At 44.2% G+C, this 14,873-nt stretch overlaps 1 pseudogene; it reads left to right on the plus strand.

Annotated features, from left to right (window-relative positions):
• The first annotated feature begins 11,904 nt into the window (after positions 1-11,904).
• Positions 11,905-14,039, plus strand: LOC129525685 (glycosylation-dependent cell adhesion molecule 1-like; annotated as a pseudogene).
• Positions 14,040-14,873: the final 834 nt, after the last annotated feature.

Below are 14,873 nucleotides of genomic sequence, written 5' to 3' on the forward strand. Positions count from 1 at the left end.
CACCTTAATCAGTACCATCACAGAAATCGGATAAATCAAAATCATGTGCCGGCTGATAGAATGCAATGCAGAGAATTCAGTATGACTGACTGATATTCCTGCCAAAAGTGAAAAGCCTGAAATTTAATCATGAAGAACATAAGATGAACCCAAATTGGGGACACTCTGCACAATAACTGGTCTATAATCTTCAAAAGTGGCAATGTCATGAAAGTCATGGAAAGGTCGAAGAACTGTGACAACTAAATGCTATGCATAATCTTGGACTGGATCCTTCTGTCATAGGATCATTATTGAAACAATGGGAAATATCTAAATGGGGTGTGTGGTTGACATGGTTATAATGTATCAGTAGTGTATCAAATATTAATTTCCTAATTTTAATGGTTGCATTGAGGTTATGATGAAATGTCCTTGTTTGTAAGAATTACCAAAAAATTCAATAGAAAAAGAATATTTAAGTAACTCAGAAAGTGTAAAAGTCAAAAGATGAGCAAAAACCCACCAAGCAAATGAAAAAAACAGAATCTTGATCTTAATATCAAGTCAATATTTATTTCAGAGTAAACATATTAAATGAGACAAGGAGAAGTATTTATAAGGATAAAGGTTGCGGCTGGGCGCGGTGGCTCACACCCATAATCCCAGCACTTGGGAGGCCGAGGTGGGCGGATCACCTGAGGTCAGGAGTTCGAGACCAGCCTGGCCAACATGGTGAAACCCCGCTTCTACTAAAAATACCGAAAATTAGCCGGGCGTAGTGGTGGGCACCTGTAATCCCAGCTACAAGGAGGCTGAGACAGGAGAATCGCTTGAACCCAGGAAGCAGAAGTTGCAGTGAGCCGAGATCGTGCCATTGCACTCCAGCCTGGGCAACAAGAGCGAAACTCCGTCTCAGAAAAAAAAAAAAAAAGAATAAAAGTTGCACTCCACACTCCACAATAAAAACAGACACAAAGATTTCTGCACCTTTTAAAGAGCACCAAAACTTCAGGAAATGCAGAGATTCATAGTTGGACAGGCTCAAATTCACCTGTCTCAAGCCATAAAGGTCAAATAAACAAGAAAAGCTTGACTACAGAGTATCTAAGCAACCTAAACAGGAAAATAGAGTTAATGTAATACTCCCGAAAAACCAGAATATCCTTTCATTTCAGAAACTTTTGAAAAACTCATCAAAAAGTATATGATAAACAACTATATGAATACTAATGGTTAACATATCTATGAAACTTTAAAATGTACCAGGTACTATTCATAAGTACTTTGTAGATCTTAATTATTTTAATCCCCATAACAACCCCATGATAAAACTTGAGACACAGAGAGGTTAAACAACACGCCTGAGGTCATGCAGCTGATACATGGGAAAACCAGGACTTGAACCCACACAGTGTGGATCCAGAGTCTACACTCCTAACCAATACTTGAATAAATTCTAAAGTGCAGAAATGATGCAAATGAACATCCCCCAATAATAACACAATAAAACTAGAAATTAAGAACAGAACTAAGTAATTTTTAAAATCTTATCCATATGAGATTTATCACCCTCTTAAACAACTCTTGATTCAAAGAAGAAAACAAAACCAAAATTGCTATCTAAAATAAAACAATAATGAAAATACTATATATTATATATTATAGTATATATACTATATATTAAAATCTATGAGATACAGCTAAAACTGTGCGCATAGGAAATTTCAAAGTCTTAAATATTAATATTAATCAAAAAAATGTTTAAAAATTAATTAAACACCCACCTCAAAAGAATGAACTAAATTTAATGAAAACATAAAGAATAAATTAGTAAAAGCAGAAATTAGTTGAATAGACAACAGAAAATTATAGAATCTAAATTTAAAATATCCAGAGCTAATTATTTATGGAAAATATAAACTATTATCTAACTTTAAAAAAGGGAGAGGTAAAGAGGGCAGGCATGAGAGAAACCAGAATAAGAAATAAGAATGGGGACATTACAAAGGTAAAAAGGAAATTCAAATAATGAAAAGATTATTTTGCTTAAACCTGAGTAAATCGATTTTTAAACGTATGAAATGAACTATTTTCTAGAAAAAATATCTAAGACCGCTGGGTGCGGTGGTTCACGCCTGTAATCCCAGCACTTTGGGAGACCAAGGAGGGTGGATCACCTGAGGTCAGGAGTTCAAGACCAGCCTGACCAACATGGTGAAACCCCAACTCCACTAAAAATACAAAATTAGCAGGGTGTGGTGGTGCATGCCTGTAATCCCAGCTACTAGGCAGGCTGAGGCAGGAGAATCGCTTGAACCCAGGAGGCAGAGGTTGCAGTGAGCCGAGATCGCGCCATTGCACTCCAGCCTGGGCAACAAGAGTGAAACTCCATCTCAAAAAAACAAAAAAAGAAAAGAAAAGAAAAAAGAAAAAATATCCAAGAAAACTGACCCTGGATGAGGTGAACTACAAACAGATAAGTTACGATACAGGACATAGAAAATATCAGAGCTATCACACCAAAAAGCACCACACCCAGAGAATTTTACAAGTGAATTCTCTATCCCTTTAAGGAACCAAATTTCACTAAACTCTTCCAGAACACAGGGAGGAAGAACCCTTCCAAATACATATCAAAGTCAGCAGATTATTTATTTAAAAACCCAAAAGACTGCCCACCAAAAAAGAAAATATAGATCCATCTTTCTTAATTGCAAACATTAGGGCAAAGTTCTAAATGAGATACTATCAATAAAATCTAGCAGCAAGTAGGGTCCATGCCAGGAGTGAAAGAATGGTTTGATATTAGGAAATGTATGAATATAATTATATATTATATATATGGTTAATAAATATATAATACATATGTGTGTGCATATATATATAAAAAAATTGTTAACAAATAAAAAGCATATGTTTATATCCTCACGATGCTCCAAAGCACTTTGACAACAATTCAACATTCATATTTTTTAAAGGTGATATTATCATTTAAGTGGTAGTGGTAATAAAACCACACTCAAAAGGTTTGCCACAAAAAGTTCTACTTAGAAAACAATCATAGAAGCATTCAGATAAATCAGTCTAGGAACATGCCCCAAGAGATATGGGAAATGATAATAATTATTATCTAAAGAAATGAAAGAAAGGGAGAAGAGAATGTCATAGAACTAAATCTATAACATCACAAAACTAAAATTCTAGAAAATATTAACATGGCAGGATGTGGGGGAAGAAGACCAAAGGGACATAGCAACATGAAGTACTTTTTAGAGAAGAAATATAGATGTGGGGTATCCTCTTCCTTCCCACCAACATTTCAGCAATTTTTTCCACTTTATTTCTTTGCTGGGGTTGAAGGGAGAGGTCTAGGCTGGAAGATACACATTTAGGACCAATTAATACATAGATCAGATATAGATAGGATTTAAAGTTACGAAATTGAATGAAATGGCCAAAGAACTATAAATAGAGAAAAATGTCTCCTCCAATACTTAGAGGTTGGGGAAAGTTAGCAAAAAAGAAACAGCAAAGAAGCAGCAGCCAGTAAGGTAGGAAGAAAGCCAGAAAAACGTGGTGTCCTTGAAGCCAAAAGAAAAAATATATTTCCAAGAAGATGAGGTGATCAACTGTGTCAAACGCTCCTGATAGGTAAAGTAAGAGATCTAAGGACTGACTATTAGAATTAGCAATATTGCTACCTTGACAAGAACAATTTCAGTGGGATGGTTTGGGTGAAAGCCTGATTTAGAATGAGTGTGGTAGGAATTGGCCAAAATGAATACAACCAATCCTTTAAATAGGCTTGGTTGTAAAGTGAAGTAAATCCCCTCAAAGGCATTCTGTTCAATGTCCACCCTAGAGATAATGGCCTTCAAGGACAATAGACAGTAGATTCTCCCAGAAAACAGACCTGAGGTCTGCCAAATTGGCCAACAAAGGGTACTAATTCAGCGCTAGGAAGGGCACCCTTGCTATTTCTGCCCAGCAGAATATTTACTGTGAATCTCTGGTTACTGGAGAAATTTCCCATCACTCCTTTTTTGATGGAACTTTTCATTATGTTACAGTCTTCCTTTCCCACTATTGTATACTGGATGTTTCGATGATATATAACATCTTTTAAACATAGGTCATAGTACATCAAGGAATTGCAGCTAGGCTTGAGATCTGGATCTGCAATTAGGTACAGCAAACAGATGAGAAGCTTTCGAGTATCTTCTTTTAGAGATGCAGGCATTGTGTTTCATCTAGCACGAAAAATTTTAAGTGTGTATATGTGATGAACGGTGTTTATAAACGATGGACAGCCAAAAGTGGAACTGTAGCAGACACCTAAAATAAGAAGCTGAATAAAGCCAGGCACATGTGTCACACTTCTAATCCCAATGCGGTGGGAGGATCGCTGGAGGCCAGGAGTTCAAGACCAGTCTGGGAAACATAGAGAAACCTGTCTCTATCCCCACCCAGAATTTTTTTAATTAGTCAGGCGTGGTGGTATGCACCTTTAGTCCCAGCTACTTGAAAGGCTAGGGTGGGGGGATGATTTGGAAAGATGCCAAATAAAATCTCTATTGTAACTATAGCTACAAGTTGAAAACAATAAAGTGCTGAGTACTCTACAACCTAAAGAGAGCCAACAAGGAGGTACCAGACACAACCGTCAGGATTGATGATTCAGAAGTCACAGAATTTGTCCTGTCACCATCACCCTACTCTCCAGTATGTGTTAAGAACAGGAGTGAGAAGGAAAACTGGAGATTTTTCAGGGTCATGAGTTGTCATCCCTTCCCTCCTCCCTCAAGCCAAGCAGCAAGGGCTTGGTGCCTGCCAAAACGAAGAATGAAATCTCATTCCAAATTCAACACCTGCTTGCACAGTGGACTTGCTGATCTGCCCTCTGTGCCTGCTCAAACAGAGGAAAAAATAGAAGACTAGAAGGAAGCGAGGAGTGCGATGACCAGTCTTTTATACTGATTGGTACGGAAAGAGGGCAAGAGTTTCCTGTGGATTAAACAGATCTTGTGGCTTGAGCCATCTTGTTGGCATCCCACTCAAAAGGGGAAGTCGCTTGACAAGCGGACCTCTGATGTGAGAAAATATAGGGTGGACTGCCAAATGGCTTCTTAGGGTGGTTGAAAGAGAAAACTGTACAGTAGGGAGCCTGAAGGTGCCCCAAAGACTCACATATGCAACCTTTCCTTGAGATAGCCATCATTTGGTCTCTTGCCACAAACAGGACATGATCAGCCAGTCTTGGCCCGAGAAGCAGCACTAGCCAAGAGAAGAGAGAGTCTGACAGCAATCAGATAAGGGATGTTTATTTCTTTTCAATGATTCTCTCCTTGCTTAAACATGCTGGGAGGAGCAGAGAACGAACTAGAAGGAAGAAAAAGGAGGTGGAGAAAGCGAGTGTTGAATTGGATGTGAAATTGAAATGTTAAATTGGACTTACCTATAGAATATACCAGAGATATTATTAAAGGATTAGAAATGGAGGTTCCCTGGAGCATTTTTAAGGCAGCAATTAAAGGAAAATAAAACAACTACATATTTGAACCCTGGGTTCAGACTGTTGAATATGCCCATTAAATGCTGTTGTTTGCCTTTTTAACAGCTGCACCTCCCTTTCTCCTTGTGGACAGATTGATTTTATTCCCTATGCCCCTTTCTCATGGCCATGTGTTTCTGGGGAGGCAGGCCCCATCAGGAGATGAATCACAGTCAGCCAGAGCCAATCAAAGTGGTCCCGTTGCCTTTGCCAAAGCCTGGTTGACATGTCGTGATGCCATTCTGGCTAGCAAGACATGAGAGAGAGTACGCTATCAAGACTCCCAAGAAAGGATTCTCTTGAGCATAAAAGGTAACACAGGAATAGAAGGTCGTTTTTCTGCCTCTGGACATTGTGAGGATGTGATACCTGGTATGGCAGCAGCCAGCTGAAGCTACCTGGTATGGCAGCAGCCAGCTACCTGAAGAGAGGTAACCAGAAGACCAGGCTCTTGGACAGAGAAGAATAGGCTAGAGAAATGGAAAGAATCTAAGTCCTTCGTGAATTCATTAAGCTGCTGAATTTACCAAGCCTACCCCTAGTGTTCTTGCATCACGAGATATGCCTTTTTCATTGTCTGAGCCAACTGATTTGGACTGCCCATTATTCCCCACTAAGAGCATCCTACCTCAGGCTATGTAGGAAATTGGGTGCTCTGGGTTGCAACTGAAGTCTATGTTATGAAGCCTGTACATCCCTAAACAAGGGCCCCAGTGTTAAACCCTCCTCCCCACACCCGGGAGGGAATTAGTGGGAATTCAAGTCTCCCTAACACATAGATGTTACCATGATGGGTCACAACCACAACGTGTTTTGGTTTTCCCTTACTTAGAGTCCTCTCTGTGGATTCACAAGTCACACGATTCCTTCCAGATTCAGAATTCCAAAATTTTTTGATCTTCAGTCTTCCCCAAGAACAACCTCCATCCTCTGACTGTGTACTCTGCCATTTGCATTTCCTCTCCTGATGTGCAAGTGGGAAGGACAGGTGCCCTGGCCTTCAGGGTGTCTACCCTCCAACCATCCTGATTTGCTATGGCCCCTTCTCACAGCTTGCAGTCCTCACACTGGAATATAACCCCGCTTACCAGAGCTATTGACACGAAGCATCCAATTTGGGAATTGCTTATGCTTATGTAGTTTGATGGATGGCTCCTAAGGACTTGAAGAGGAAAGGAAAAAGCCTACCCATGGATGGGTGAGTGATCATGAGGCATGCCAGGAACTGCAGCTTTCCGTGTAGCTGGCCCATCCAGCTCCACATCCACAGCCACTCACCCACTCCCAACCCAGCTCATGGGGCTGTATGTGGGACACTGAGCCGCTAGCCCATGTGGGTAACATTCCCAAGGCCCCATCTTCCAGATGGAGAGAGAGTGTGTTTTCACAGACTGCCCAGGCTGAGCCAAGTCTGGCTCAGAGCTTCTTGTGGAGAAACTGGATATAGCTGGAATGGACATGACAGCAATGGACCCTGAAGAAGAGAATAGAGACTCACTCAGAAAGAACTGCTAGATCCAGACTGGGAACAAGACAGAAGCTGCTCGCCTTCCCACCTACACCAGGGTCCCACAGCAGTGGAACCTCTCTGCAGTTATCTCCCCTGTGCTGGCTCTCTCCTGACTCCTTTCTCTAATGACTCTCCCATCTCTAATGTGGACCTGCTCCCTCTGGCTGTGTTACCTACTAAGCTCCCCTGTCGAAGGCTTTTTTTCCTCCCTATTCTAGTAATAGGGGATGAGGTGAAGTTTGGGAAGCGTTTGGAGGCAGAAACATTGATTTCCTAGAATAGTCAATGGATATGTGGGAAACAGCACAGAATGTGTGAAATGGAGTTCCACCGGGAAGCCAAGGATTTATGGCTGCTGTACTGTGACATTGACTCTAGTGATGCTTGGTGTGGGTGGGACATTATGGGAAGAGCACGGGAATCAGAGCCAAGCAGTTCCAGGTTCAAATCCCAGCCATGCCAGTTGCCGTCATGTCACTTTGGTAAATTTACTTAACCTCTCTGAGCCTCAGTTTTCCCAATCTGTCAGAGACTATCAATACTACCCTGTAGATTATTATGAGAATTAAATAATCCTGCACCTGGCTCAAGGTCAGACCTCATAGAATGTTGGTCTCCTTTTCCCCCTTCTCTTCTCCAGCCCCACTGCCCCAGGGCAGCAGCCCCCATGGTGATGTCCCCCCTTATCTCTCTCTCTCTCTCTCTCTCTCACACACACACACACACACACACACACAAACACACTCTCTCAAACACACACACACTCACACACGCAGACACACTCTCACACACACACAGGTACACACTCACACTCACACACACACGTACACACTCACACTCTCACATTCACACACTCACACAACCAAAACAACAGACTCTCTACCTCCCAAAATCCTTACCAGAAAAGAAGTTTGAGCTTTTGTGTAGAAGCCATTGTGTCTGCCTAGGGTAGTCCTGTTCTCAGCATCAGAACTGCCCTGGATGCTGCTCTTTAAATGTGGGTTCCTGGGCTGCACCCCAGGCCTACTAAATGGAGAGGAAAGGGGATTCAAATGCACTTCCCAGCTGGTTGTGAAGTTTGAGAACAACCAGCCTGATGCTGTTCTTCTTGAAATAAAAATCTCCCAAGAAGTTTTCCACCCCTGTTCCAAGAGGGTGTCAGGTCTTGGAACAAGAGTCCTAGAGATCCTTGGAGATCCATCTGGACTCTCCCTCTCCTTGCTGAGGAAAAGGATGAGGTCCAGAGAGGTGGCGGTGGGGCAGGGGTTGGGGGTGCGGCTGCTGGTCGAGGACTGCAGAGTGAGTCCATGGCAGAGCTGAATCTTGGACCCAGGTGTACTCACTAGAAACTAATGATGCTTGAGGTGGGGTGGGTGGAGCTTTAAAAATAGACTTTTTCAAGTTTACAAGACTCACTCAGATTCCATTAAGTGACAGAAGGAAGGAAGGAAGATCAGGAAGCCATCTCAGCAGGCTTCACAGAGTACCAAGCAGAGACCAGCTGGGCTGTGAGCCCCTCCAGCCACTCTGTGGACAGTCACTTTGTCATAGCTTGAGGCCCAGAGGCTCCCCTAGACAAGAGTCTTCACCTCTCCCTCCATCCTGGCCTGTCTCTTCTTCTACTGTTTTTACATCTCTGAGTTTTCTTTCTCTCTGTCTCTCTGACTCAAACTTCACTGAGAGTGACCCCATCCCCTTGGTTAGGAACTATCCAGTAGAAAGCCCCGGAAGTGGACAGATCTTCTGAGAGGCCATGGCCTCCCTTGTGTCCAGCCTGTTGATTGTACCTCTGAATAAGCCCAGACTTCCTCACAAACAGGAGTGGTTAGGGTAACAAAGATATCTGACCCAAAGTCTGGCATCTTGTGTGCAAAGAACCACGTGACCTCATTTCTCAGAAGGGAGTTATAGGTGTGGCAGACACGTGGTCACCTCTCCAGGACATCTTTCCCGTAACTGAGTACCCAGGATGAGACTGGGCTCTGAGGAGCACAGATCAGGAAGGATGGACACGGAAAGCCTTGCCTGCTTCTAATCCAAGTCTGAGGCTGGTCTGGAACCTTCGGAGCCAAATTTAGCAAATAAACACAGAACACCCAGTTAAATGCAATTTCAGATATATTTGAGACATACTTAGGTACTGCACAGTATTTGAGGCATATTGACAACATTTTCATTGTTTCTGTGAAATTCACATTTATCTGGGTGACTTACATTTTATCTGGCACCCTTACCTGGGAGAGGAGGGATCTGGTCTGTTTTGCTCAGCATTGGAGCTTAAGCGCCCACACCATACCTGGTGTAGGGCAGACATTCTTGTTGAACTCTGTGCGGGAGAAGGTCTCTCAGAAGTCCCCTGCCACATACACTAAAGAGATACTTTGTTGAACAAACATATCCCCCAGGGGCCATCTTTGAAAAGGCACATTGACTCATTTGACAAAACCAGACTGGAAACTTAGCAAGAGTTAAGATCTGCTCGAAATAAATTGGGATTCAGAGACAAGTAAGCTATGGCTCCTGTCCTCAACATGGTAACTGACCAGTAACAGCAATAGATTTCAAAACAGATCACTACAATAGAGTGTGGTAAGTGCTAGACAATAAAGGCCTAAGGCCAGGGTCCAGGTGATTTTGTTCACCATTATATCTCCAAATCTTGCTGCATGGCAGGCACTTAATAAATAATAGTGGAATGTAATAATGAAAAGATAAAGATATCAACAATGCACCATGGAACCACAGAGGTGAGTGACTAACCAAGGGAGGAGGGATGGTGAGAAGGTTGTGTTCACTCCAGGGAGGAGATGACATCTGATCTGGATCATGCTGTGGGAACATAGCAGACAGATGGAGAGGAAAGAGATTCCTGACAGAGTAACGGCATGAACCCAAGTATAACACTCCAGGAGTAGGGAATAATTCACAGGGGTAGGAAATGAGGCTGTGAAGGTGGAAGACCAAGGAGTTTGGACTTTGATCACATGGTGATGGATAGTGGTTAAAGACTTTTGAGTACAGAAGTGGCATGAACTTCGTGGGATCCCTCCAGCATTAGCATGAAGAATGGACCGTAGTGGAGACAGACTGGAAGCCAGAAGAGCAGTGAAAAACTAAAATAGCCTAGTCTGGAGATGATGAGAGCCTCAACATGTGAATTATGTATATTAGGAAATAAGCTTGCAGTGCTGAAACCCTACCCTCATAGACTTGCTGTGAATGCCCTCATCTGCCCCCCGTCCTGTTCCCAAGTGCCCTGGGCTACGGGAGGAGAGGTTGCTGGTGAGAGGGGGAGTCAGGGAGGAAGGGGTGCTTGGAGGCAGCCCAAGACAAACTTCCTTCACTGCACCACCTTGCCTAAGGAGAGACCTTTGCTGGAACAATTGGAGGACAACTGCCAGCCCCTTAGGGCTCTCCCCAGCAAAGGCCCCACACTGGCTAGCACAGCCAACTGTGGTCTCTAGGTGTTACCTTACTTACCCACATGCCCAGCAAGCCATGTCCCCTGCTGAGGATAAGAGACTCAGTGTTAGGGTACAGCAGCCTTCTCCTTCTTGGAGAGGTTTCAGAGAGAATATCAAACTTCCAGCTGGAGGAGGACACGAGATCAACTAGATCAGTTCCTAGGCCCACGACCAAGACCCAGGCCCTACGCACAACCCTCATCTGCTCTCCAGATGCCTCTCTGGGCATCCCACTGCTCCATCTTGTCCGCTTTTAGAGCCACTAGACCCCAGATGTAGAGTTAGACTGACGTGGGTTCAAATCCACCCATATATGTGGCCTTATGCAAGTAATCTCACCTCTATGAACATCAGGTTTTTTTTCCTTGGTAAATAACACATACCTCCCAAACCATCACGAATTAAATGAGATATCCCATAGGAACAAACTCAGGACACTACCTGGCATATAGTCAGAATTTCTGTAACTGCCTCACTCCTTCATTCCTGAACTGATGGGGAGTTTTATCTGCACCCTAGAGCAGGGGTTCCCAACCCCCAGGTCATGGACTGGTACTGGTCTGTGGCCTGTTAGGAACCGGGCCACACAGCAGGAGGTGAGCAACAGCCAAGTGAGCATTACCACCATGATGTGCCTCCTGTCAGCTCAGTAGCAGCATTAGATTCTCACAGGAGTGTGAACCCTATTGTGAACTGCACATGCAAGGGATCTAGGTTGCACGCTAATCTAACTAGTGCCTGATGATCTGAGGTGAAACAGTTTCATCCTGAAACTATCCCCATCCTCCCCCTGGCCGTGGAAAAATTGTCTTCCGTGAAACTGGTCCCTGGTGCTAAAAAGGATGGGGACTGCTGCCCTAGAGGACAGCCTGACCATTCCTTCATTCATTCACTCCACTAATATTTCCTAGGACTCTACTATGTGCCAGATACCTACTAGGTACTGGAAAAACAATGGCAAGCAAAACAGATATAATCCCAGCCATTTTGGAAGTTTCATTCTTCTGGAGGAGATAGATGTTAATTAAATGATCATACTAATGAAAGTAAAATTACACAGTAATGAGTACCATGAAAGAGGGAAACTCACACCCATGTCCTTATTCCAAGGACTTCTGGGGATAAAAGCTGGAGCCGACACACCTTCAGCATGGTCCAAGCCAGGGGGAAGGCTGGGGGCCTTACTTTCCAGTTAACCAGTTTCCCAGAAACTCCAGTTCCCAAAAACAAACCTATTCAGAATGGGAAACTCAGGAGGGGAAACCTAGTATGTTCCCAGGTCCAGTTTCCCCAGAGTCCATCCCTACCCCAAAATAAATAAAGCCCCTGCCAGGCTGCCTCTTCAGCAACTCTAAGCAGCCTCCCCCAGGAAAAACTGATCCTGCTACAGCTCCACCATGAAGTTCTTCATGGTCCTGATGCCGGCCAGCCTAGCCTCCACCTCTCTCGCCATCCTTGATGTTGAATCTGGCCTCCTTCCACAACTCTCGGTCCCCTAAGGGTTATTGAGCTGTCAGCTGGAGAGACCTCAGCACTAGAAAGGGCCTTCCTTAATCCTCGTAATATGCTGTGTGGAGAGGTGGAAAGCTGCAGAACCAAAAGTTCACACCTGGGATGACCTAGGTATGGAGGTGAGGGACTAGGGCATATCATCCCGGGAATTCTGCAACCTAGAAAGCCTGGAGCAGGAGCCAGAGGGGCCAAATCAGGATGCACTGTAGGTCAATCGAGGTTCAGATCAGAATCCAGCCTCTGGTGATGCTGGATAATCCAGGCAGAGTCACTGCCTTTCTCTGGACTTCCGTGCCTCCCTCTGTACAATATGTACACACATATTCATTCCATAGCTACTTACTGAGCACTAACTCTGTGCCAGACACGTAGTTCTGAGCACTTGGATACACTAATAGAATAGACACTCAGTCATCATTGAAATTACATTCTAAGATAAAGTAACAAACAATGAACATATTAAGTAAATTACAAAGTATGTTTGAAATGCTAAGGGGGATGTAAAGCAAGGTAAGGAAGATTGAAAATGCTGGGGCAGGAGGAGTTACAGAGGGAAAAACTCATATATTAACTGTCTTGAGACCTCTGAAGACTTTAACCTCTTCTTTTTCAGAGCCAGAAGGTGAAATTCACTCGGAGACTCAGCCCGCAGATGCCTGTAAGTCTCATGCTGGCATCCTTTAGAGTAAGTCACTGGTGGTAAAAGATTGTCCAGTAAATGATGAATTCTCCCTCTGGGAAAGAAGTGGAGCAAAGATAAGCCCTCCTAGTATTGAACCTTAATCCTTCCTGCTGCACTAATTGGCCAAGATGTGAGGGCCAGGAATCATTTGAGTAGTCCTTTCTGCTGGCTAGTCATTGGAGATAGGAATGGGGACTACACCTCACACCCAAGTGCTAGTAGGTAAAAGGTTTCAGCTCATGGAGGTGAGGATGTTGGAGTGGCTCATCCGTTCCAGGCTCCCCACTGCCACAGCCCAGAAACCATGAACATTTCAGGATTCTGCTTTGTGTATTATCCGTAGACATGGTTTAATCTCAGGCTAGCTTCCCCCAATCTACCTTGGAGAAGCCAGAGAAGGCAGATTCAAGCAATACCCAGAATTCAGAAGAAAAAAAAAGAAAAACAATATTTACTGAACTCCTCCAGTGGGCCAGACAATGGGACCTATGTTTGCAAAGTTAATCTCTTCTCATTGGGAAGGTAAATTTGCTGGGGAAAGTGGAATTCCTAATCAATGGCATTCAAAATCAGAGATGTGCCTTTCAGGTGCTCATAGATTTGGATTCTGATACGGGACCTCAGTCCTACTTGTATGTTAATTAGGCAATGACTCAACCCTGATAGACTCCACATGTTAAGGGACACGACATGGGATGACTGACTGCTTCTCACCATGTGCTCTCACTCCGCCCCCCATTCCCTTTATCTTCCTGGTTCCAGCTGCCCAGGTCACCCCTAGCAGCCACCCCAAGAAGGACCATATTTCCAATGAAGCCTCTCTAGGAGCGCTTTATCTCCAAAGAAGAGCTGGTTTCCAAAAAGAATGCTGTCAAAAGAGCACACACCCCAAGAGGACAATTTCAAAAATGTTAAGCTCCAATTAGAAGAGACTACAGAACTGGCTCCCAGGGCTGGTATGAGCCAGGGAAGGGGGAAGCCCCTGGGCAGGTATTGAGCAGGAAAAGGAAGGGGCTGGGAGCTACTTGGGTGGAAATAGGTGGGGTTAGAAAAAGAAAGGAGGCTGTGGAGGAACAAGAACTAAATGTAAGTGTGAGTCAAATGAAGCATTGATCGCCAGCCCTGTGAAAGGCTGTTGCTGGGGTGGAGGGGAGAGGGTGGAAGGGAACCAGCCTTAACTTGACAGTTCCCTCTCAATACTCCTCAGCAACCACCTCAGAGGGAAAACTAGCCAAACTGGCCCATAAAATCGGGAAGAATCTGGACAAAGTATTGAAAGGAATCATAAACTATCTGAAAAACCTAATCCCTAGCGCCAATGATGTCATGAGGCCCTAATGATGAGGGTGCCTGAATTCCAGGCTAGGCTGTGGGAGACGCCACATCCCAAAACCATCTTTCGGCTCCTCAAATTCATGTATTAAAGCATTGTGTCCCAAGTCTGACTCTGTAGTGGCTTTGCTGGGCTCAGGAAGAGAGGCAGGATGCCCCCACTCTACTGGGTTTCTTTCTTAGTTACCCTATCCCTTTGAGTTTAAACCTCTCATCCATCTAAGCTTACAAACCTGCTCATGTCTCCACATCCCAAAACATTTCTGCAAAGTCCTGACCCTCCTCGCCACTGCCCCCACCTCACCAATGCACTGCCCCATGCCCCTCAGCTCCTGTGCACGCCTCATGCCCCTACAGTCTACCATCTGCATCCATCCAGCCTCCACAACTGCTCTCCAAAGAGTCACAAGCATCAACAAATCCTGTGACAACCTCTGTAGAACTGGACACAATTACCCCTTCTAGAAACTTCTCCTCACTAACTTTCCAGGACACTGCCCTCTCCTAGCTCTCCAAGCTCCCTGTTCCTTTCCCAGCACATTTTTGGGCTACACTCTGTGCTCCCAGCATCTCATCCTGTAACCTCTTGTCTTCTCTCCACCCTCTTCCTCTACACCCTCATCTGCCAAGACTTCTGCTTCACCACAGAGTGGATGACTCCCATTCCCACACTCGACAAACACCCCCCACATGCTTACTATGTGCCAGGCGCATCTACCTAATATGTGCCTATCTCCTCCCAACCCTGGCCAGTTCTCACTGTAACAGCATATGAGATTCAATGGGTAAAGAAGAGCATGGGAAAATGAAGGTTTCTGTCTTACAGATGAAGGGAAGCTG

The sequence above is a fragment of the Gorilla gorilla genome, chromosome 10, assembly GCF_029281585.2.
Source record: "Gorilla gorilla gorilla isolate KB3781 chromosome 10, NHGRI_mGorGor1-v2.1_pri, whole genome shotgun sequence".
Lineage (NCBI taxonomy): Eukaryota > Metazoa > Chordata > Mammalia > Primates > Hominidae > Gorilla > Gorilla gorilla.